At 31.5% G+C, this 7,032-nt stretch overlaps 1 long non-coding RNA gene across 1 annotated transcript; it reads right to left on the minus strand.

Annotated features, from left to right (window-relative positions):
• Nucleotides 1–3,195: 3,195 nt before the first annotated feature.
• Nucleotides 3,196–5,083, minus strand: LOC107855773. The gene is made up of 2 exons (XR_001670369.2): nucleotides 4,628–5,083; nucleotides 3,196–3,733 (listed from the first exon to the last, which is right to left on the minus strand). It is a non-coding gene; the product is annotated as an uncharacterized LOC107855773 (long non-coding RNA).
• Between the last annotated feature and the right edge of the window lie 1,949 nt (nucleotides 5,084–7,032).

Raw genomic sequence — 7,032 nt, forward strand, 5'->3', positions numbered from 1 at the left:
CAAGGGCCAAATCAAAATCAATGTCAATCATCAAGAATAAGCACCCCGAGGGCTAAATTTAAATAAGCATTAAAATACAAGCCCTATAAGGGAAACATATATATAAACATCAAAATGTAAAAATATATACAAATATCAAAATGCAAAATTAGAGTTTGTCTATACAGCCCATAAAAAAAAGTTATAAAATGAGATCAATATGCATTGACCATAAATGAATAATAAAAATGGGACAGATATGATACGTATATACCCTCTATTATACTTAGGGTGTACATATTCCCCCATAGTTAATGAAATGATATGTATATTCCCAACACACTAATGGTAGGAACATATGTGTACCCAATGTATGGAAAGGGTATATGTGTATCATTTATAATAGTTCGAAGGTATCTTTGTCCCATTTACATATTATTTTTTTAACCCAAATAACTAACAAAAATTAACTAGCTGACCAAATAAAACCACTATGCAACCTTCTCCCAGTAATACTCAAGAGACACATATCTAACAAATACATTTTTCCACCCGTAAAATAATATACCCTCAATATAGTAACACCCACTAGGAATAACAACGATCCTCCTCTAATTCACCATTAACAACATAAAAATTAACAAAAGTACAATAAAAAAAACTAATTACACTTTCTCTTTTATTTCAAATGAAAAAATAACCCCACATATTCTATACAACTATTACCAATTTTAGAAGAAAACTAATTCACCCATAACACCCCAAAACAACACAATGATGAATCATCGCTGCACTCTTAGCTTTGGCCACCTCTAGCCTAATCTCCAAACATCTTACTAATAACCACAAAATAGCAGTAGGGACCAATCAATGAAATTTGAATGAAGTTAATATTCAGGATAAATCTAAAGGTATTATCCGGTTTGGAAAAAGAAATTTAGGTCAGGTTGAGTTTGTTTGAAATCTTGCTAGATTCATCAAACCAAAAAAACCACATGATGAATCATCGCTGCACCCCTAGCTTTGTCCACCTCTAGCCTAATCTCCACTATATCTAACTAGTAACCACAAAATAACAGTAGGGACCAATCATTGAAATTTGATTGAGGTTAATGTTTAGGATAAATATAAAGGTATAATCACGTTTCAAAAAAAGAAATTTAAGTCAGGTTGAATTTGTTTGATATCTTGCTCGATGGGTTTATTAGGCCAGACAGTGTATTTGGGTTATTTATTTAGGATAAAAAATAAAAATAGAAAAGGAAAAATATATTCCCAAACTATGATAAAGTATACGTATCTACCTTTTTTCATGTTTAAACTTCTATCAAAATCTCATTGTAAAAAAACTAAGCATTAGTGGTAAACACAACAAAGCCATAACTTTAATCAAACCAAAAACACCAAATGATGAATCATCGTCGCACCCCTAGCTTTGGCCACCTCTAGCCTAATCTCCACTACATCTAACTAGTAACCATAAAATAGCAGTAAGGACCAATTAATGAAATTTGATTGAGGTTAATATTTAGGACAAATCTAAAGGTATTATCAGGTTTGGAAAAAGAAAGTTAGGTCAAGTTGAGTTTGTTTAAAATCTTGCTCGATGGGTTTATTAAGCCTGACAGTATGTTTGGGTTATTTATTTGGATAAAAAATAAAAATAGAAAAGAAAAAATAGATCCCCAAACTATGATAAATTATACGTACATACCTTTTTTATACTTTGGGTATACATATGCGCCTATTGTTAGTGTGAGAGTCATAGATGTACTATTTCATAAATGGTAGGTGCATATGTGTACCATAATTATGACATAGGGTATATACATATCATTTATCATAGTTCTAGGTTATATTGTCCCTTTTTCGAATATTTATAAAGGATGGATGCCTTATCCCCTATAAAAAATCATTACAATTTTCCTAATGCAAAAATAGAAAGGAAGTAGAGGAGGCAAAGAATTCCCTAAAGTGTACTAGGCATTTGGGTCCCTGTTAGTAGATGGTTGTCTGATCTTACTAGAAGCCTCATCTAACTAGGCTTCTTTAATTGGATTTGTTATAAAAGGCAACGCATACTCTTGTTGGGAGCTAGAACTTGTCTTAACCATTCATGCATTCTCCTCATCTATGGATATTTGCTTGGCAAGATCAATATGTTGGGCTTTAGTAAGCCCATTGGATAAATCTATCCTGACCTCATCTGTAATGTATTTATGACCCTGTCCAAATAAGTCTGCAAATAGAGTTTCCAAGACTAAATACTTTAGAGGGAAAGATACCTCCACCTTATCAAGATTAATAGGGCTTACCATATTAAACTCTACATACAAGCTATCAAATTTTCCCTAAATGAAGTCATCGCCTTACAATCCCCTTTCTCGACTACCATGTCTAATCTCTACTCAAAATTAGTCATGCACATACACAGAGGTTTCATGTGCCGCATGTAATATGCGATGAAGACATAGAGAGGTGCCAAACTCCACTTAATAGCACTCTAAATAGATAGAAGAATGTCAACCACCAACAGTGTAAGATTACCATTTTTGTCAAATTCATGGAAGTGACATTGCAAATATAACTATAAAAGACTTCGCAAGTTGGGTAGGCTAAGGTGGTGGTGTGGTGCTCGAAAGAGGAGTGTCGTTAGAAATATGAGTAATGTCTGAATCAAGTGTAGGAACTAGAGGGGCCTCAACCCCCTCTATTCTAGGAAAATCTCCCACAACCAAATCAACCAAAACTAATGCTTTCCTCTTAATACCATGGGATTTCCTCAACTTGGCAATGTGTGATGTCAATCACTCCAGCACATATAACTCTCTGATAAATATTTGAGTAGAAAGTGACTTTGTATTTAAGGTGAAGCATTATAATTACTTAAGTAATAGGCAAAAACGTTCCCAGATTCTTTGATCTCAACTCTATCACATCTTCTATCAATTCTCCCAAAATTACCACAATATTATCCATTATGTACCCAAAAATGATAGCCCTATTTACTGTGATATCTTTATCATTCCTTGAAAGAAGTAGGCAGTTATGAAAAAATCAAAGCCAATGATTGGCTTCAACAAAAATTTCCCTCATTTTGGTATGAAGAATACCATTTTCCTATATAGAAAGCCCTTTAAAACCATACAGGAAAGTGAATGGAAACATTCATGACCACAAAAATCTCTCTTCTTGCATTCCACCTTAGATTCTATCTCAGAAGCAATATATATCTCATTAATATCTTAGGTCGTGCAAGGGAGTTCACTGAATTAAACTAGTATACTAGAGAGACATGATTCTTTGGAAATTAGAAGCCTGTACAATCAATCATTCATTGTTCCATACAAAATAAGAGGCATAAAATTCCTAGACAAGTTCTTGAAAGTAGAGTGAAGGATGAGGAATGGAGACCAAATCTTTGAAGACATGTGAAATCAAATCTTTTATTCCATCAATTATTTTAGGACAATGTTCTTCAGATCTCTTCTTATTAAATATCTTGACAAGATTAATGCCCCAACTTTTTACCCAATCATCATAAAGGTCTCTTGCAGCCTCTACTCCAAAATAGATTTGATCTACCTCGATGCCATTAACTTTGTACGTTCTACAATGGTCCACACTTTTTGGCATTGTTGGATCACTTTAGAGGACGATTCTTTGCCAATTTTGCTTATTGATTTTGCCTTGCCCTTTTCTAGAGTATTTTCATTCATAGAACCTCACTGAAAATTCTTTCTTGGAGATATACCTACGAATAATAAAAGAACAAAACCTAAATAAATGAAAAAGATGAGACACAATTTTAGGATTTTCATATATCAAGAAAGAAAATAAAGCTAAAGAAATATAAAGGTCAATGCATGGTAACATCGCAAGTAAACTCATTGGACTATTTCATCACAACATTAAAAAATTTAGACTCTACATTGCCATATAATCTTCATATTTTACCAATTTTCCTAAAATAGCATCATACCCTTATGAACGGATTAACCTAATCTTTCATTTGGTAAGGCAAGCAATCATGACTCCCGGGTTACTTAGACTTCACCCGTGGATTCTATGTCAAGCACATTTACCAACCAAAGCCATGGAAACAACTTTTATTAACAAACAAATTCAGTAAGAAACTACCCTTTTTCAACCATTATGGTGCAACTGGACTCATACTGATGATTTAAAAATGGTCAAATTATACTCCATAAATGAATTCATTAACCATTAGTAAAAGTCAAGTCAACACTCTCTCATTGGCATTTTAGCAAACATATGGTGTAGATGAAAAATGAGAGCTTTTAAAAGTAAAATAAAAGCACTTGTAAGCAATTTCAATTTGACATTTCATCGCCAAAGTACATCCATGGTTCTCATACTAACCTAATTAGACCCCACACCACTCAACTCAACAAACAAAATTCAAGTGGCCATTTCATCAAACACATGGTGTGCACTAGTTTAAGTATGCATGAATTACCAATTAAGAGTGTAAAACAAGAACCCATGCCATAATCTTCAGTCCAACCATAACAATTCACCAAAATAAGCTCAAATAATTCCAATTTAATGAAAAAAGCTCCCTGAAATATGAAAAAACATTTACAATTTAAAGAGATTTCAAAGAAAATATCACCAAAGACCATACCTTTTAAATTCACATAAGAGATGAGAGAGAAGCCCAATGTAATGATTCGGAGTTGAATTCTTGAGTTACGAAGTGAGTACTTTGAATTTAGGTTGAAGGAGTTTGAAAATGTGAATAAAGAGAAAATGCGGAGTTTTTAAGTGTGAAAATCTTCCTAGAGGTAAAGATGGATGAAAATTTTCCAAGTATGGGAAGATTTTTTCTTATTATGTTATTTAAAGTTAATTTTAGATTTCAGTGTCGGGTAAACCAAATAAAAATGTGACCATTTTTAAAGACCCAACTTTTGGCTCAAGCAAATCCCACATTGGTCAATGTAGTAACTACCAGTTTTTTGGCTCAAAATTTAGCCCACCTGTGTGACACATGTAAACGCAGGTATAAAACATGTGATATTACCTGTAAACATCCAAAACAAGATACAATTAGTATACAAAACACTAGAAAAAAACAAGAATAAACCTTGGGTTGGCTCTTAAGAAGGGACTTAGTTATAATCATGGCATGGCATCACTCGATCATCATTTGAGATCCTTGAAATATTAAGACTAGACCATAGACTCTCCAGGTACACTGACATGGTAATACTTCAATAATTTTATCATTACCCAGTTTACGAGTCATGATGGAATCTACTTTTCCAACTATTATGTAAGCTAAATTGTAGCCCAGATCTAGAAACAATGGAATAATCTAGGTGAAAAAATTCATAAAATCCAAACACTTACAAGTAATGACTTACAATAATAATAAGGCAAGAATAATAATCCAAAAGATAAATAAAACATCAATAACCATTCCACGACTTCATAGTGTCGGTACAAGAGCTATTAACAAAAGGAATATGACTACTGAAATAGTAAAATTCAAATTCATCTCAACTAGTGAAAGACTAGACATAAATAATAGAAGGAAAAAGGGAAAACCTACTCCAAGAATGTAATGACCTTTCAGGTCATTTTTCATATTTTTGCTTATTTTTGCCTTTAAGCTTTTTCATATCTACCCTAAGTTATTTATTACATACTAGGACTGACAGTTCGATTATCGGGTAGTTAGTTTAGATTTTAGAGCTAGTCCCACATTTAGAAGTCTTTACAAGTTCTAAATAGCCACTAAGCTAAAACTTTAGTAAAAAAATCTCGTATTCAAATTCTGACTATGCAACGAGCTTTGGAATACTCATCTCAGATTAGGTGGACCATTGGTTCTGGTCGCTAGGCTCCCGAGCTCATTTTGACATATTGCTAAAAAGTTGAGAAATTAGAAATATGGTGTGGGACCCATATTTGATCGTACAATATCGAATGAAAAATTCGAGTGTGCCATCACATCTAGAATGACAAATTTGGTTCTAGTAAATCTATTTCATACGTTAGGTATCCACACCCCCTACAATTGGTATCAGAGCCCAGTAATTCAAAAAATACGGAAGTGAGATATATGTTAAAATTATTAGAATTTACCTATAAATTATTAAATTAACCATGCGAAGACCATTTAAAAATACAGAAGCTTTTAGAAAAATTAAAGAATCTTTAGTTAGTAATTATTCAGAATATATAAGTCTAAATAAAACAAAAAAAAACCCACAAAGATTAGTCTACTTAATTACATTAATATCTAGTATTGAATCAAAATTAATAATCCATTTAAAATCTAGAAGAATGAAACACATACCACCTAATTATGATAATATTAGACTTAGATATCCGCCAAGATATTATAAATATAATTTAAAATGAATAAAGTACAACAATACAAAGAATTAAAACAAATTATTTCTGAAAAACGTAAAGAATTAAAAATAAGAATAAAAAGACTACATTATAATATATTTGCCGGAGTTAGTAAAAACTCAATAGATATACAAAAAGATGAAATATCAAAATTAGAATCACAAATAGATAGTTTAGAATATATATATCAACATGAACTATTCACAATAAAATGAACAAAGAAGAATTTATAATAGATGAAAAAATATATGAAAACCACGAAGGATCAAAAATAAAAATAGTATTTTCTAATCTAGGAAGAAGATATAAGAAAATAGGTGAACATTTATATCTAATGTTTGAAAAACAAGAATTAAAATTAGAAGATAAATTGATAGTAATGGTAAGAATAGAAAAAGAAAATGAAGAGATAGATAGGAAAAAGGAAATAGAAAAAATAAAACAACAAACTACGGAAGAAATACGAAAAATAGAAGAAACTAAAAATAGTAGGATTGCTGAATTAGAAAAAGAACTACACATGTTAAAAGAGCTGTATGAACAAAGGCAAAAAGAAAAAGAAGAAAAAGATAGAGAACAAAAATTACTGAACGAGATAAATCAATTTAAGGAAAAATTAAAAATAAAAAACAAAGAATTAGAAATAAATAATATAGATGTTGAAGA

Source organism: Capsicum annuum, chromosome 1 (assembly GCF_002878395.1).
Source record: "Capsicum annuum cultivar UCD-10X-F1 chromosome 1, UCD10Xv1.1, whole genome shotgun sequence".
Taxonomy (NCBI): Eukaryota; Viridiplantae; Streptophyta; class Magnoliopsida; order Solanales; family Solanaceae; genus Capsicum; species Capsicum annuum.